The sequence below is a fragment of the Monodelphis domestica genome, chromosome 1 (assembly GCF_027887165.1).
Source record: "Monodelphis domestica isolate mMonDom1 chromosome 1, mMonDom1.pri, whole genome shotgun sequence".
Taxonomy (NCBI): Eukaryota; Metazoa; Chordata; class Mammalia; order Didelphimorphia; family Didelphidae; genus Monodelphis; species Monodelphis domestica.
In genome coordinates this window covers 110958951-110978019 of record NC_077227.1, presented here as the reverse complement: position 1 = coordinate 110978019, position 19069 = coordinate 110958951, and the positions used below count along the sequence as shown (strand labels likewise).

General features: G+C 36.3%; 1 protein-coding gene and 1 long non-coding RNA gene across 5 annotated transcripts in view; one reads left to right on the top strand and one right to left on the bottom strand.

Annotated features, from left to right (window-relative positions):
* Positions 1–19069, top strand: part of SORCS3 (sortilin related VPS10 domain containing receptor 3) — a 724209-nt gene that overhangs the window by 248680 nt on the left and 456460 nt on the right. The window lies entirely within an intron of this gene.
* The window catches only part of LOC103096979 (uncharacterized), a 73264-nt gene that overhangs the window by 31029 nt on the left and 23166 nt on the right, over positions 1–19069 (bottom strand). For all 3 annotated transcript variants that reach the window (XR_008913317.1, XR_008913325.1, XR_008913326.1), the window contains exon 2: positions 17078–17198. This is a non-coding gene — a long non-coding RNA (uncharacterized LOC103096979). The remainder of the gene's footprint in view (positions 1–17077; positions 17199–19069) is intronic.

The window sequence follows — 19069 nt, the reverse complement described above, 5'->3', positions numbered from 1 at the left end:
TCCCTGGGCCCATTTCCCCAGGTGTGCAGCATTGAGACATCATAGATTTCTTTTACTGAGCATTGTAAAAGCTGCCCTGCTCTTGCCCACTTTTAAGAGGCTCGCAAGATTGTAACAGTTAACCTCTTCTAAATGTTTTTACTCTGCCTTTTATTCCCCTGACACTGAGAATAAAAAACGAAAATTGCAAGTGGAAATCAAATCCATAAATCCCTAGCTACCACCTAGAACCAAATGGCTTGGCTAAGATTGGAACAAGAGACTCAGGTAGCCTAGTCCCCAGAATTGGGCCTATTTGCTATACCTGCTGAGTCTTAGACCTATAGATATTTACAATAGGAAATACAAATTGGACAATATTTCTTCCCATGCACTTCTAATGGATAAGTTGAATATACCCCAAGTGCTAACTGAGGAAGCCATGGTCCTTTTTTCTTTCTAAAATGTTTTTCTTTAATCAGACAAAAGTACCCAGGAATAGATAAACTGAATGTGTCCTGTTAGAGCCTCCCTATTTTGGATAAGTTTTGGTTCAGTGTCAGTCAGGGAATGCTACAACTTGAAGAAGTTATCTAAGGCTTGAAGAAATCTTAGAGATCGTTTTAGTTCAACTGCTGAGTGACCTCCTCAAGACCACTCAAATTTGAAAGAAATAATTTGACATAGCAATAAGAAGATTCACAACTAGTTCTTCTGATCCCAAGCCTTACATCCTTCCCCAATTGGCCAAGCAAACCTCTTGGTGAAGCGGCTCTTTGGCAGTCCATTTTTTGATGACTTTCTTAAAGTTGCTGTGATATTGCTTGGCCATATGGTTTGTGAAGGATCCCAGAATGGGCCATAACTTGTCACAATTTAACATTAGTCATGTTGATGCTGCAGGACTTCAGAGATGAGAATAGTGGCATCTGAAGGCTATTCCTGGTACTTGTGTCTGATTTGAAGCTGAGATGTTTTAGGAAAAAAAATCAACCTGTCTTGAATTATTGCTTATTCCTGGTCTGAGCAGCATGCCCAGTCCTCTGACAAGTATCTTTGAGTCGATTCTTCCAATGAATACACACACAAGCACACCATGTGTACACACACACACACACACACACACACACACACACACATTTATGTAGAATTATGGCTTCAATCCTTTGCAATACAGGAGATGTCTCATATTAGCATGTGAATTGAACAGCATATGAATCAAGGACAAGAGATTAAATTCTAGAAGACATAGACCTTTTAATTTATTCTTTGCTCAGACAGACCTCAAGTGTATTTCATTGTTTGGTCAATCTTTCATTCTTCTAAGATCTTCCTTCATCATTGTGATAATAGTCTTAGATTTTCTCCTGGGGAGAATGCATGCTTCTTCCCTGTACTTGTTTCTGTTTCTATTGTGGAAATGCATCATGATGATGGAATATTTCATTGTTTAGTAATTTTTGCTTTTCTCTTGATAAATCACCATTTTTTCATTATCTCATGTCTCCTGATATTTCTCATGGACTCCCAATTCTCACCCCACCCCCCATTATGCCTGTGTGTGTAATCTCCCTTCTGTTGAAAACCATTGGTCTTCTGTTATTTCACATGCAGTCAGTGGGCAGAATAGTTCAGTATTATAGACTCCATATTCCTAAGGAAGCAGAAGAAAAAGGCATATAGCCATGCTTTTCTCATCAGCCCTCATTTATTCATTTTTAAGCCTCAAATATTTAGTGTTTGCCTCCTATGTGCTAGAGTTAATTGGGGCTCCAAAGTTGAATAAAAATCTCATGGTTTAAATAGGGAGATATGAGAGATGCACAGAAAAAGTTAGTGGATAATCTGTGCATGTATGTAATAGACAACACAAGGCATGTGTCAATGAAGGTGATGTAGAGAAGGTTTGTATGGGGTGAGTGCACAGGAATAGATATTTTCAGCAGGCAAATGCCCTTCTGTGTCCCACCTCCTCATCCCTTTCCACCCCAGGGCTGTCCAGACTCTATGGGATAGACAGGAAGAGCTATAATCATTGAAGATACTTTTCCCTAATCTCCAGGTCACCCAAACTTCATGGTTTAAATTGTACCCATGGGGACAGTGAGAGAAGAGCTTCTACTAGGATCTTCTTTCTATCGTCTTTTTTCTTTCTCTGTTCCCTCATCATGGGTGTCTATGCACCATAGGGCAACCAGGTTCAAATATCAACCTGGTTACTCAAATCACTTGGGTTAGCAGAGTTAGCAACTACAGCCCTTCAAGTAAGATGGAAGACCACTAGGATTTGCCACTGCCTCCATTCTTGAACCATACAATGATGATGAAATAATTGCTTTGCTTTTGATAAATCACCTTCATTTATTATCTCATGTCCATTTGGTCAGAAAGTGCTTAAAATAAATGATTGTCATCTGATGGACTGACTACCACTGCATCCCAAGGTCCTCCATTGCCGTTTTTTTTTTCTGTAATTATAGTTTGCTTATTCCTAAATACTAGTATTTGTTTGGCCAATGCATCCTAAGGACCCCTGGATCTTATTATCCATCTCTATACTGAACTTTAAAGACTTCAAGGACTTTTCATTCACCTTTCAGTAGAATTCTTTTATCTGTGTTGTCTCTCTCAGCTAGAATATGACTTCTTTGAGAAAGGTGACTCATTTATTCTCTTTCTATCCCCTGTATTTAGCTCAGGGCTTGTCATAAAGCTTTTAATAAACAATTTTCACTTGCTCATTCAAAGTGCTTTAGGAATCCATACTTGGGAGAGATCTTTGGAAACTGACATGGTCAGGTCTCATGAAGAAGCTAAGATTGAACTTCATTTCCTTTGTCCTCAATGTTTTTCCTCTTTCCTAACAGCTGACTTCTTCCTTTTCAGTTATTCTCTTCTTTCTGTTCTGATTTGATCATCCCTGATCCAGATTTTGAGAAATCTGTGTCAAAAATAGTTTCCTTCCCTTTTGTAGAAAATGATGAAAGATTAGACTAAGACTTTTATGACTTAGGAGAGAGAAGGGGAAAGGATTCTAGATTTAGAGTTGGGAGGGGTTTTATTTTACAGATGAATAAACTGAGGTCCAAATATATTAATGACTTGCCCAGGGACATCCAGGTAGTACTTTATCAGCAGTAGGATTTGAACTTAGTTCTTCACCTGACTCTGGAATCACTTCTCTTTTTCACTTTTCTCATTACCTCAAGAGCAAGGTTATATTCACATTCATATATACCCAGATTCATTGTGACTTCAGTGAACTTAGATCTTATTTGTTGGAAGTTCGAGGTGGAATTCTTACTGGATGGATGAATGAATAATATATTTCTTGAATGAGTAAGTGATTAAATGAATGAAAGGACTGATAAAGTCAAATGAATACTAGACTGGGAATCACACAACCTGGGTTTGAATCTGGGCAGGGCTGCTTGGTAAGCATATGATTGTAGGTAAATCAAATCACTTAATCTCCCCAAGAAGACTCAGTTTTTACAGTTGTGCAAAGGGAAAAGAAATACTTCTACCACATACTTCATAAGATGGTGATAAGGAAATCACTTTGTAGAGTGCCATATAAACAGTAGTTATAATTATGTTTTTATATTCTTCATTGAAGATTTTAATATCTCTTTTAAGGGGGCAGCTAGGTGGTACAGGGGAAAGAGTGTTTAGCCTGGTGTCAGGAAGACCTGAATTCAAATCTTGCCTTAGACATTTTACTAACTGTGTGACTCTGGGCAAGTAATTTAATCTTGTTTGCCTCAGTTTCCCCATAGTAAAATGAGCTAGAGATAGAAATGGCAAACCAATCTAGTATCTTTATAAAAAACATGGAATCACAAAGAGTTTGAAAACCACTGAAATACCTGAACAAAAATAAGAGGGAAAGCAGGCCTTAAATTTGAAACATGCTTAATATACTACCAGAAATCAACAGAAAGAAGTTAAGAAAACTGGTGAAGACAAGGAGACTATGGAGACCATATCTCTGGGCAACCCATGTAATAGAGCAGTTTAGTTCCAGTGTTCTTCTCCTACTCCTTCCCTAGTTTCCTTCTGCTCCCAAGTAATATTATATGACTTAGAAGAAGAATATGGGAAGGCCTTTTGCTTTGCCATTTGTGAGGGCAACTGAATTAAGCAGGCGATTTTATCTCCCTTTGTCTTTCTGTAAACTTTCTAACCATATGGTGCAAGGAAAGTTCCTGGATTATAAATAAGCAACAGCGCTCATAAATCCTTTGTGTGTATGTTCACCCCCTGGGAATAAATAGGATTCAGTTCTATAACTCCTAAGAAAATTGTTTGAGGAAGAAGAGTATATATGTACATGCATGTATTTATGTAGATGCTTTAGATAGTGTGTCTATATTTGTGGGTGTATATGAATACTTTTCCCTTCTCTTTAAGCAGAGACCATCTACTACCTTAGCTTAATGAGATTTTTTGTGTCTGTTATTACTGCTTGGAATGAGCCTGATTCTTTTACAGGGGTAATTTTCTGTTTATGCATTAGTGGCTTTAGGCAAAGCATGTGTGTGACATATCTGAGGCTAGATGACATGTACCAGATGGATTTGGGGGCATCTTCTGGGAATAGCAATTTCCCTCCCTGCTGCAATGTACTTCCCACCTAAACAATGGAAGAGAATAATGGAATTGATGGGGAGACCAACCAACTTTCCATTTACCTCTGGTAGAAAGAACAATTAGGACTGTTGAGTAATCTAGCATTGGTATGGCTGTGGTTAGGTCCTCTAAAAACAAACTAAAACCCCAAACCCTTAGGAATTGATATACCTGAAGATCTCTAAGCAGTCTCCAAATAGTGTTTATTTAAGGAGAAAACTACTTTTGAGAAATTGATGACTTTTTTAAATGAATATGAATATTCTATTTCATATAGTGATGGTTCTCAGCAAAAGTAGGGCAGTGAAATTTATCTGTGGTGCCCCCTCACTATCCTCTTTTCTTCTTTAGTTTCCCCTTTCCTGTTAGGGTTAGAACCAAGGTCTTCTGGCTCTCAGTGAATAATATACTTTCCATGCTAGAAGCTCTTAGATGTGTTGTGTATTCATTATATGAAGAGAGCCAGGATGAAACCTTTCAACATTCTCTCATTTTTGACAGATAGCAGATTTTCCTGCAGTTTATAGATTCATAGGATTCAGAGTGGAAGGGCACCTTATCAGTCATTTTTACCAACACTTTCATTTCACAGATGAGGAAACTGAGACTTAGAGTTCAAGTAACTTGCCAAAATCTTAGTCTGTGGAGTCACTAGATCAACCATGGAATGAATTCATTCAGAAATGTACTTGTTCCTACTCTGCCACCAATGAGATGTATTCTGCTCTTGACTAGTTATTGATTCCATTCTGGCTAATTTATCCCTCTTTTGGCTCTCTCCAGTGCTTAATAATGATTCTTACACAGACTGGCATTGCTAGAAGGGGAGCTGAGGGATGCTTGGCAGTATGTTTCCTTGTACATTTCTTACTCAAGACTGCTGTAATGGTGTGAAGCAACAACCTCTTTGTTAAGGGAAGGCAAGGCTCTATCTTTGCTAGTTTCTTATTCTGTAGTGAAAAGGGTAGGGAATGAAAGGATATGTTTTCCTCAGTGTCTCAATTTAATTTACTTCTTAAATAGAGGTGAGAAGTCAAGGTCAGACTGGTCAGACAAAGTCTGAATTCCTTAGCCTGATATTCATAGACCTCTATCATCATCATCTTATTCTAACCTTGTTTTCTTAGTACTTTCAAAAACACTTCACTTCATACCAAGTTTAATCTATTTATTGCCTCACAAACATATCATGATCATTCCCAAACCTTGGTTCAAGATCTTCGTCCAAATGTTATCAATTCTTCCTGACCCAGCCCAAGAACCAATACCTTCACAAAGTCTTTTCTAAATACACCAACCCACAACTCTGTTCTTTGACTCCTTGCAATAGTCAAAAAACCATACCACATAATTTGGCACTTAATTATATCTTGTTTCTTATTACTCTAATTGTTTCACCTATATATGTAACTTCCCAAGTAGGCTAAGAGCTCCTTGAAGAAATTTTCTTAAGAACGTAGCACTATACCTTCTAAAAAGATTTTCAATAAATAATCACTAAATGAATCACTTTTATTTCTCTTCTCCTCCTTCCACTTAATTCCTGACTACTAGAGTTTCTGAGCCCTCCTAGGAAGGACTTGTCACTAGTTGTATATCAGTGCATCAAGAAACCATGGTTTTCTGGTGTTAACACTTGGTGTTAACTAGGTTCATGATACAATGGATTGACCACCAAGTTTGGAGTCAGAAACCTTTTGTCACCTACTACCTGTGAGATCTTAGGTAAAGCACTTAACCACTCTTAAGTCTCAGTTTCTTCACCTGTAAAGGGATTGGACTAGATAGACTCTGAGATAGCATTAAATTCCAAGTTCATAATCTCTCTCCATTGACAGAGATCAACAGAAATTTGAGAGTAAACCTTTGAGAGTTTTCTGAGGTATCAAGACTCCCAGTGAAGGTTATATAGTGAACATTAAGAGTGGGATTTGAGCCCACCTACCTCACTATCTATCATGCTTCTTTACCTCTTCACTATTAACAAAGTACTTTTATCATAGCATCCCTGTGAGGTAAATAGTACAAGTAGTGTAATTTCCATTTTAAAAATTAAAAAAAAAACTGAGCCTCAGTGAATTGTAATTCTTAAACATAGTCCATATGTTAGAATTTGTAATTCTTTATCAGTAGAATGTATATTTCATGGAAATTATTTTATATTTGTCCTTATATCTTAAGTGCAAGGTGGAGGGGAGAGAGAATTTTGAAAGGAAAACAAAAATTTCAAATTATTTCAAAAGAGCCTTTCTTGGGCCTCATCAAAGCTAATGCCTTTCCTCTGAGATTCCTGCCAAATTACCCCAGATATTTCTTGTTTAAAATAATTTATCACAACATAATGAACATGGAAGTATATATTGTATGATAACATATGTACAACCTATATCATATTGCCTGCTATCTTGGGGAGTGGGGAGGATGGAAGGGAAGGAGAGAAAATGATTGAAAATGTCAGAAAACAATGATTAAAAATTGTAGCAACATGTCATCTGGGAAAAAAGAAAATAATTGTATGTTCTCTCTCTAATTAGATTGTGAGCTCCTTGAAGGCAGTGATTGGTTAGTTTGTTTCTTTTTTGCCTTTCTTTGGCTCCTTAATTCTTAGCATAATGCCTAGCAGATGATGGTCATTTAATAAATACAAACTTGTTATCATCATCATCATCATCATCATCATCATCATCATCATCATCATCATAGCATTTAATAGCTGAATTTGATCTGAGAGACCTTTTAGTGACCTTTCATGTAGTATGGAAATTCCCCATACAACACTGGTGATAAATAGCTGTCTTTTATTTAAAATACCTCTCTTGTTGAGGATTACACTTACTTTTAAGACTAACTATTCTGTTGTTGAAAATTTGGAATTTCCAGGATGCTTTTCTTTATGTTTAGCTAATATCTAGTTCTTTGTGTAAATTCTAACCACTGGGACCAAACAGAATTAAGTCTCTAACCCCTCTTCTGAATGACTGATTTTCTAACAAACCTAAACTTAAATATACAAATAAGCAATTTCCTTTTCACCAGTCATTACATATTTCAACCAGGCTTTGATTGCTTGTATATACTTTGGGAGGACTCTTTTTGGTGTTGATCTTTAAAGTCTGAAATACATTCTTCTAAATCTCCTAGGTGCTAGCAAAACCTGATACTTTAAGAGAGACAAAGTTGGGGAAAAGGGGCAGGTAGTTGGCAAAATGAAGTGTTGAAGTTAGGAAGACCCTGAGCAAGTCACCTAATCCTGTTTGCCTCAATGTTCTCCTTTGTCAAACGAGCTGGAGAAGAAAATGACAGCCCATTCCAGTACTCTTTTCAAGGAAACCTCAACTAGAGTAACAAAGAGTTGGACATGATTGAAATATTTGAATAACAACAAGAAGATAGGAAAATAACCAGAAGGATAGTCAGAGCTGGCCAGTCAAACTAAAGGATCCGCCTTTTTTTTTTTTAAGGAGCTGCTATTGTAACTTAATGAGACTAATTTTCTGGGGTGTTTCTCCTCTTGGCTCTAAAGCCATTCCCTTCAGTTTACAGTCCATATCATTACCTCTTAGCCGCCCCACATTGTTTATGTTGATAGCCCCACTGGCTAGGGATCCCCTCAAGAAGATGAAAACCTTCTCTTATAAGCCTAACCTAGCCATTTAAGCAATTCTGTATGTGGGTGAGAAATCATCCAACCTATTTGGAGGCGCTAATCAGCTTGGTGCCCTGAAGCTTGTTGATTTGACTTAAAAGTCTGAGATTTGATTATTTCCATTATTCTGGTTATAAGAAACTTTAGCAGGATTGGATGGATGAGACAAGGGGAGCAGGCTTCTGAGGTCAACTCACCTAGGACAGACTACGTGTGTCTGTAGCACCTCATAGCACACATTTGGGGAAGAACCTCAGTAAAGGCTGCCTGATAAGCAAACCATCTGAAAACAGCAGCATTCCCAGCAGGGTACCTGGGCTCAGCTCTCTGCCTGCTGTTCTGGTATTCCAAAGCTTGTTAGAACTCTAGTTCAGAGTGAAACACATTCTTCTCTCTCCTTACCCCCCACATATCTGTCAGTTGACATCCTCCCTGTCTTTCATGGTCCAGTTCAAATGCCACTGCCTCCAGGATCCTTTAACTCTTATTTCCTCTTCCCTCAACTGAAAGTGATCCTTCTCACTTTCTGTATCATGATAGCATTTGCCTCTGCCTATCTCTTTTAAAAATATGTTTATTTTTAACATTAATTTTTTAATGGAAATTCCAAATTCTTTTCCTTCTTTCCACCCCTCCCTCACCCATTGAAAAAGCAAGTAATATATCAATTATGTATGCAAACTAAAGCAAAACATTTCCATATTTGTCATGTTAAAAAAACAGAAGTAAGAAACAAAAAGAAAAAATATTCTTCAGTCTTGATATTCAAAGTTCATTAACCCTCTCTCTAGAGGTCGATGATCCTTTGGGATTTTCTTGGATCATTGCACTGATAGTAGTCAAGTCTTTCACAGCTGATTATCCTTATAATATTGCTCTTACTGAATACAGTGTTCTCCTGTGCATCAGTTCACATAATTCTTCCTAGGTTTTTGTGAAAGTATTCTGTTTGTCAATTCTTATAGCATAATAATATTCCATCATAATAATACAATGCAGATTGCTTAGCTATTTCCTTTATAATGGTCATCTCGGTTTCCAATTCTTTGCTACCAAAAAAGAGCTGCTACAAAAAAAATTTTTTTAATGAATAGGTCTTTTTCCTTTTTCATTATTCTCTTTGGGATAGAAACAGTCTTGTTTAGTCAAAGGATATATACAAAATTGTGGTACATGTTGTTGATGGAATACTATTGTGCTTTAGGAAATGATAAAATTATTTCAGAAAAAAGCTGGAAAGATCTGCAGGAACTGATATAGAATGAAATAAGCAGAACTGAGAGAATATTATACTCAATAACAGCAATATTGGATGATGATTATCTGTGAAAACTTAGTTACTTTCAGCAATGCAATGATCTGGGACAATCCTGAGGGACTTATGATAGGGAATAATATCTACTTCAAGGGAAAGAACTGTTGGAGTCATCTTTCACATCAGTCTGTTTATGATTTTATTTTGGGTTTTGGTTATATATGACTTTGCTCTAACAACAAGGACTAATATGGAAGTATGTTTTGCATGACAAAAAGCATAAAATAAAATTTAAAAAGATATGTATAGTTTTATAACCCTGTGCCCAAAATTGCAAATCATTCTCCAGAATCATCCAACCAGTTCACAGCTTCAACAGCAGTGCACTAATGTACCAATTTTTCTTCATCCCCTCCGGTATTTATCATTTTCCTTTTATGTAATGTTAGTGAATCTGATGTTAGATGGTACCTCAAAGTTGTTTTAATTTACATTTTCTAATCAGTAGTAATTTACAGTTTTTATTTGACTATTGACAGCTTTAATTTCATCTTCTGAAAATCACCTGTTCATATCCTTTTACCTTTTATGAATTTGAGAATTTTATGAATTTAGATCAGCTCCATATATATTTGAGAAATGAAACCTTTAGCACAGAAACATCTTATAAACTTTCTTTCCAGTTTTGACTGCATTGGTTTTGTTTGTCCAAATCCTTTTTTTAATTTATGTAATCAAAATCATCCATTTTACTTCCCATCATCTTCTATATATCTTTTTTGCTCACAAATTACTCCCTTATACATAGATCTAACAGCTAAAAATTTTTGTGCTCCCCTAATTTGCTTTTGATATCATCCTTCATGTCTAAACCATACATCTGTTTTGACTCTATCTTGGTATATGATATGAAATGTTGACCTATACCCTTTTTTTCATATTTCACATAAGTTGTATGACATTTAAAAGCCTATGAATTGATGGACATTTGTCACAATTTTTACAAACACAGCAATCTTTCAACCTTGGTATTTAAACATATTTTTTTAAAACAAAGTAAAACTCATCTTGGGTTAAAAACATAATCAAGAGATCTATATAGCATTCTGGTGCAAGTAAAGTAGTGAGCTGAAGAGTATAAATAAAGGGGTGCTCCTTTTTCAGAGGCTTATAGGGATACAAATGCCCTGAGATTAACTGCCAACTTCCATTCACATATTTAGAAATGTGGGAAGATTGGGGTTTATAAAATGTATTTCACTTCAGCTACAATTGGCAAAAATAACCAGATTGTAAAAAAAAAAATTCCAAAAATCATATTTAAAAAACCCTTAAAATCAAATCATTTGAGGTATTTAGCACATTAAAATTTCCAAAGTTGTTAATACAATTATAACCAGTTCTGAAGTCCATCTATCCTCAGCAAAATAGAAAAAGGCTATTTTTTCATATATGGGCTTATTCACAATAATATTTGTTCAACACAGTTATAGGGGAAAAACAACAGAATTTCAAAACTAAGTACATTCAAAATAAATTCAATCAACCTTCAGTTCAAGCAGAATAATATTGAATCCAGTAATATCTGAACTTAAAATCACAAAGTTAAACCTTAACAAAAAATGCAATAGAAATACAGAGATTTTTATAAACCATTGGAGTCTGAAATGCCTCAAAATATAGCCTTTAGTCTTTAAAGTTCCTTGGGTAGGTTTTTGTTTGTTTGTTTGTTTTTAATTATCCATTTAAATGTCTATTGTCCGAAGGTAGAGTAGTAAGAGCTAGGCAATGGGGTTCAAGGGACCCGTCTAGGGCCCCATAGCTGGGAAGCATCTGAGGCCAGATTTTAACTAGAGACCTTCCGTCTCTGGGCCTGGTTCCCAGTTCGATGGGCCACCCATTTTCCCCTTCAAAGTTAGTTGAATCTTCTCCCTGACACAAAGGTGAAGTTAATGCTATTACCAGAACAGTCAAAAGGTATCCTTTTAAACAGCCCATTGCTTTTTAGGTTTCTGTTTGAAAAGATCTGTTTCTTCTCTCTAGTCTCTCTTTTCTCTCTTTCCCCTGCTCTGATACCCCTGTGGCCAATACCCCCATCCATGTAGAGGCTTAGCCTAAGGGAAAATTGCCCATTCTCCTTTCCCTCTCATCTCTCCCCTCTGCCCACATGGCCAATACTGTTACCAGCTGGTCGCAATGAGTCCTGAGTGATGAGTGAATCTGCTCCAAGGATCTGGGTGATGAGCGGGCTGGTGTCGAGCTCGTGGGTCTGGGGCGCAGAAACAGGCAGGCAGCAGGCTGGTGAGAGGCCAGGAGCAGGAGTGGCTGCGGGGGTGGGCAAGGCCGGGACCAGGTACCAGGTGAGGACAATCAGGGCTGCAGGCTGCAGGCAAAATCGGCTGAGCTTTTCAGGTATTCCTTGCTCTTTGATTTTCGGTATCAAACTTTCCACAGAGCTCTGGTCTTTTCTTTGCAAAAAGTTGGAAGTCCTCTATTTTGTTGAATGCCCATACTTTCCCTTGGAAGTATATAGTCAGTTTTGCTGGGTAGCTGATTCTTGGTTGGAGACCCAGCTCTCTTGCCTTTCTGAAGATCATGTTCCATGCCTTACGATCATTCAGAGTGGAACTTGCAAGGTCTTGTGTGACCCTGATTGGCATTCCTTTATATCTAAATTGTCTTTTTCTGGCTTCCTGTAGGATTTTTTCTTTTGTTTGATAGCTTTGGAATTTGGCAATTACATTCCTGGGAGTTGTCTTTTGGGGGTTTAGTGTAGAAGGTGTTCTGTGAGCTCTGTCAGTGGCTGTATTGCCCCCTTGTTCTAGAATCTCTGGGCAATTTTCTTTGATTATATCTTGTATCACCATGTCCAGTTTGGTGTTTATTTCTGGCTTTTCTGGGAGTCCAATTATTCTTAAATTATCCCTTCTCCCTCTATTTTCCAGATCTATCACCTTGTCGGTGAGATATTTTATGTTCTCTTCTAATTTCTTGGTATTTTGGCTTTGCTTTATTAATTCTTGCTCTTTTACACGATCGTTGTCTTCCAGCTGCCTGATTCTGGCCTTTAAAGCCTGGTTTTCCTTTTCAGTTTCATCATACCGGTTTTGTAGATGCATGAATTTCTTTTGCATTATTTCCAACTTTTCCTCCCAGAAGGCTTACATCTTTTTGGTCATTTCTGATTCAAATTCTTCATAGGTTTGTGGAGAGTTTCCATTTCCTTTGGAAGGTTTGGGAGCATTTTCTTGTATATTATCTTCTATCTGCTCTGTATTTTGTATTTTGGCTCCATAGAATGTGTCCAAAGTCGCCCCTTTCTTCTTATTTTTCTTGGTATTTTGGGGCTTCTGTGCTTCTGTGGAATTTGCCATCTCTGAATGTGGAGGATTAGCTTTTCTTATCTCTGTCTGGTGTTCAGAGGCTTTAGTCCTGAGCAGATGGTTCTATGAGCTTTCCCTGGGTTAAACTGAATATGCCTCACTGGAACTGGAATGGAAGGGTCGGACCACGTTGCTTTCCGGAAGTTGCCTCCCTATACCTTTTTTTCAAAGTTCTTTCTAGATTTCTCAACCAATTTTTGTCAAGTGGTGAGCTCTTGTTTCAAGAGCTTCATCTTTGGGTTTATTATATTATTTAGGTTACTCTTGACACTCATAACATTTTTCTTTGTATTGCAATTATTTGTGTAATTTTATTTCCTCTTCTAGACTATATGCTCCATGAAAGCAGGTCTGATCTCTTAGTTCTCATTGTATATCCTTTCAGGGTGTAGGTCAGAGCCTTAATAATAGTAGACATTCATTCTTCAGTTGATTTGCATTTGTCTGAGTTAAGATGCCTAGATTCAGGACTAATCATTTTACTCATGAATTTAATCCATCTGTTGTTTTCTCTTGTACCTCATTTAGCTCCTAGATAGCAGGGACTACATACATGGTGCCTTACTACAGACTAGATATTTAATAAATACTTATTTTGTGAAACCATGGAAAATGGAATATGGAAGATATGAAGAGAGGAAAAGTAGTTGTACTGAGAAATCTTTTAAAAGAAGGGGTTCCCCCTTGAGAGAATACTTCAGAGAAGCGGGATCAAACTCAAATAGAAATATATCCCTGTGGGCTCAATGATTTAGAAAACCACAGATTAACAGTATCTATTATATATTTATTTATTTTATTAAATGTTTTCCAATTATATGTCTACCTGGTTTCCACTTGGAAGTTTCTTGGTTAGATCTTATGTTGTTCAGAGTACTGGACTTGGAGTCAGGAGAGAGGAATTCTGATCTAGCCTCTGAAACTAAACCTATGACCATAAATAAATTTCTTAGTCTCTCTGAGCTCTGAAAATTTTTCTAAGACTATATGCTTTAGACAAAGGGTTTGATGTGATTGTTGGGTATCTTTTTCATGTATGCTATTCTTATGTACTGAGCTAAAGCACAGGGTGGGGATAAAGGCAGAGTCATTCTAATTCTCTGTGTAATCTGTTATTTGTAGCAACACAATCAGATACTACTTAAATGGGTTTAAATCTAGAATGGGTGTTTTCATTTAAATCACTTAAACTATCATTAAGTATTTTAAGTTAAATTTCATTTTTTTCAATTAAATGTAAGAAACATTCTTGACAATTGTTTTTTTTTGACATTCTGTGATTCAAATTTGCTCCTTCCCTTTCCACCTCTCTGAGACAATAAATAATCTGATATTATATCAGTTACTTTCATGAAATACATATTTCCATATTCCCCATGTTGTGACTTATGACACATATCAAATATACAATAAAAAAACTCATGAAGGAAGTAAAGTGAAGGATGACATGTTTCAATCTGCAATCAGAATCCAACAGTTCCTTCTTTTACTATGGTTAATAGTTTTTATTTTCTTTTAATTTTCATCTTGAGTTCCTTGGGGTTAACTTAGAACTATTTTTTTGCTGATAATAATTTAGCCCTTCCCAATTGACCATCAAACACTATTTCTGTTACTGCATTTACTGTTCTGCTTACTTTACTTTGCATCAGATCATAAAAGTCCAGGTTCTTCTGAACTTATCCTGTCTGTGGCACAATAGGTTTCTGTTACAAAAATATACTACAATTTTTCTACCATTCCCCAATTACTAGACACCCCTCAGTTTCCAATTTTCTGCCACTACAAAAAGAGCTGCTAAGAATATTTTTGTAAAAGTAAGTCCTTTCCCCTTATCTCTTATCTCTTTGGAATTCAGAACCAGTAGTGTTATTGCTGGGACAAAGGATTACTCTTTGGGCATGTTCATAGTTCCACCTACAGTGCATTAGTGTCTCAATTTTCCCACATTATCTCCAATGGTTATCATTTTCCTTATGTATTGGCCAATCTGTGAGGTATAAAGGTGGTGTCTCAGAGTTTTAAAAATTTGTATTCTTTAGCCAATAGTGATCTAGAGCATTTCCTCAAATGAATATATATATATATATATATATATGTAATTTTAATTTCTTCATTGGAGAACTGCCTGTTCATTTCCTTTGATTATTTATCAATTGGAGAATGCTTTGTCTTATAAATCTGTCTCAGTTCTCTATATATTTGAGAAATATCTCTTTGTCAGAGATACTTGCTATTAATTTTCTCCCCAATTTATTGTTTCCCTTCTAATCTTGGTGCATTTGCTTTATTTGTACAGAGACCTTTTAATTTAATGTAAATAAAATTATTCATTCCATTTTTGTAATGTTCTCTATGTCTTGTTTGGTCATAAATTCCTGTCCTATCCATAAGTATTTCTGAAAGGTAAGCTTTTCCATATTCCCCTAATTTGTTTGTGGCATCCTCCTTTATTTCTAAGTTTATCTTGGTGTATGTTGTAAAATATTGGTCTTGTGGCTAGTTTCTGCCTTATTGTTTTCAAGGTTTCCCATCATTTTTTGTCAAGTAGTGAGTTCTTTCCCCCCAAAGCTTAGGACTTTGGGTCTACTGAACACAAACTTACTATGATCATTAACTTCTATGTCATTTTCCTAACCTTCTTCATTGGTCCACTACCCTATTTCTTAGCCAGAACCAGATTATATGATGATGACTACTTTATAATATGGTGTGAGATCTGGTATAGCTAAAGTCTTCTTCCTTTATATATTTGCCATTAATTCTCTTAATATTTTTGACCTTTTGTTCTTACAGGTGAATTTGTTTTTATTTTTTCTAGTTTTAGAAGATAATTTTTGGGTAGTTTGGTATAGCACTGAATAGGTATTTTAATTTGGGTAGGACTGTCATTTTTATTATATTGGCTCAGCCTGTTCATGAGCAATTATACTATTAAGTATTAATTGAATACCACTATATCACCCAATCCTCTGGTCAGAGAGGCCCAGGGGGAAAAAAGTCAAAGGACATGGTCATTGGTGTCAGTGAACTCAGTCTAGTTAGTAAGATGTAAAACTAGCATGTGTCAGTCAGAGAACAACTGTAGATTATAACTCTGTGGCATGGTGTTTCTGCATCACAGGTATCCAGAGTAGACTGAGATCACCATAAAATAAGCCCAGACAGAGAAGAGAGAAGACAAGTGAAGACCTTGAGCCAAGTCTTGAATGATGACCATTTGTATAGGGAGGTTGATTAGTGAATTTCAGACAGAGAAAGTCGCATATATGTACTTTTGTAATCCTGGAACCTCCATGGGAAACCAAAGAGCTGAAATAACATCATAACACAGGGACCTCAGAAATAAGATAGGAAAAATATCAATATAGGGTACAATCCTCTGGGAATCATCAATTGAAGAATCATTTCAAAACTTCCCAGAATTTTTGCAATCATGGAAATTAGTCATTAACTTCTCTTGGAGAAATTTCATTTTGCATTGGAAATAGTTACAAGAGGCAGTGTGGTGTGGTAAATTGTAGAATCACACAATGGACAAAGTGTCAGGATATCTGAATTCTTGCCCGGACTCTGCCACTAACCAGCTGTTGTTTTTTCTGGTGAAGTCATTTTGCTTTGTGGGTCTCTTTTGGTTCATCTATAGAAAGATGATGCCAGTCTTTACTCTTTCTACCTTGGATTATTTGGGGAAATAAGCCAGGCCACATCAATGAAAATTGTCTGTAAGAAGTGTTCTATTAAAGAGTGTTGTACAAGTGTAAATCAAAGGCTGATCATTGTTATCAATATAAAAGATCTGTGCTCAAAGCTCTGCAGTTGAGAATCTGATTGTAGGTGGAGGAGGTGGAGGAGGTGGAGAATGTCCTCTTTTTTTTGAAACATCAGAGGAAAAGATCTTTGTAAAGTACCTGGAAACTCCTTTTGTTACAATGGAAATAATAACAAAAGACTGCTTTTCTGTAATGCTATAAGATGCTCTAAGCCCAATAAAATAACTTTTATTCATTCATTCATTTGCACATCCAGCCATCCATCTATTTATTTATGTAATAGATCTAGGCTTGTGATTTTGATGTGGAGATTGCTCGTAAAAGTGTAGATCTTATAGATAATCGGATCTTTTTCATCTTATAATAAAAAGTTCTTTTCTGTCACTATAATTTTAGAGATTTAACTCACATTACTTGTCCATGCTTATACATTAGCAATGGTGTGTCAGGAATAGGGCTTGAATCCAGGTATTGTTGACTCCAAGTGCAGCCTTTTTTATCTGCTGATTTTCATTGCCTTGAATCTTCATCTATAGATAGAGAGGCAGAAAAGACTTCTACATGAAGATGTGGCCAATTGGGGATAGAATTGTGATTCAAATTTAGGTCTCTCTTGAGTCTTACACTGTTCTCCCATGCCATACCACCTCTCACTTGCTAAAATCTTGTGTTGGTGGTGTGTGAAAGAGAGAATTTACCTGCTAATTAATTGGATTCACCTTGCTTATTCTTATGAAGGAAATAGAATTTTTAAAAATGTCCCTGGGGCACCTGCTACTGTAATGAAAATCATCTCTAGAATTCCAAATGTAAAAGGTTGTTCAAGGGATATGGAAATTGCTCATCCACCTGTGAAGTACCACATTTCTAGAAAAAGGAGGGGAAGATAGATGGTTGGAATATATTAATTCCCTTACTCAAGAAGATTCAGTGGCTCCCTATTTACTCTAGGATAAAATATGTGACCTCTTTTTTACTATTTAAAGCCCATTAAAATTTAAAAAAAATTATCTATTATGGTTACATATCACTTCCCATTGATCACTCTGTGTTCTAAATAAACTGGCATTTGCCATTCTGCCTCTCTCTTTTTTCTGGAATACTCTTTTCCCTCAATCTGGGGTCTTGGAATCCCCATCTTCCTTAGTGGCTCAGGTTAAGTGTCTTTATCTTCAAGAATCCTTTCCTGAATCTCATAAGCCAATTATATCTCATCTTTCTACCTATCCCTCTTTCCACAAAATCACCCTGAATTTATATTTTATATATTTTGTACTTGCTTTATTTACAAAAAGTATTTACTTATTTACATACATGTAGTATGAATGGCTTTCTTGTATAATATAAATTCCTTCTGGGCAAGAATTGTCTTGTTTTTATCTTGTTACCCCAGATAAGCCTATCCCAGTAACCAGAATGTAGTAAATCCAGGAAATGCTTATTTAATTGAATTTAGTTGTCTGAAATGAATTAACTTTATTTGGGTCTCTTTATATATTAATTTAAAAAGATACATTTTTTTTCTACTTGAAGTCCAGAGATTGCCAAGGGGTCCATTGATAGATTTTTAGGGGATCCATGAATTTGGGTGGGGAAAATTATATCTTTATTTTCACTAATCTCTGACAATTAACATTTTCTTCACTTTTAAAAATAAGACATAAAACTTTATTTTGAGAAGGGGTTTCTGGATCTCACTAAAGTACTAGAGGAGTTGACAACACAGAAAAGGATAAAAACCCAAACAAACAGGATGTCCCAAAATTCTTGGTGCATTTGTAAGCCTTTATAGAGTTTATAGCTTATAAGAGACCAAACCTTAAAGTTGTGGTGCTGAAAGGGAGCTTGAAGATCATCTGGTCCAAATGCCTAATTAGAAATAAGGAAATTGAGTCTCTTAGAGGGTAAGTGGCTAACTCAAAGTCATACTAGGTTCATCTCCCAGTTCTGCCACTTAGCCTTGAGCCTTTTTTTCAAGTTGTTACTTTTTATCTTAGTATTAATTCTAAGACAGAAGGGCAAGGGCTAAGCAATTGGGATAAAATGAATTGCCCAAATTCACACATATAGGAAGTGTCTGAGGTCAGATTTGACTGGATACTCTATCCACTGTGATACCAAGTTGTCCCACTTGCCCTTAAATCTTAATTTACCCTCCCAGTCTCAGGCTCAATCCATGAAATATCCATACAATTTTCCATCAAGATCATTAATATTGTCACCAACATAAAATCATAAAGCCTTGTTGTAACACCTTTAAGAAGTCTGCCCATTTTCAAAAGGTATAACATTGTTCCAACTGTTGTTCCAGGTAGGCTGTTTCAGGAAGGCACTTTCCAAACTGGAATATACAGAGGAGAAACTGGATGGTAAGAGAATCAGAGGGCAGTACTTCAAGCAA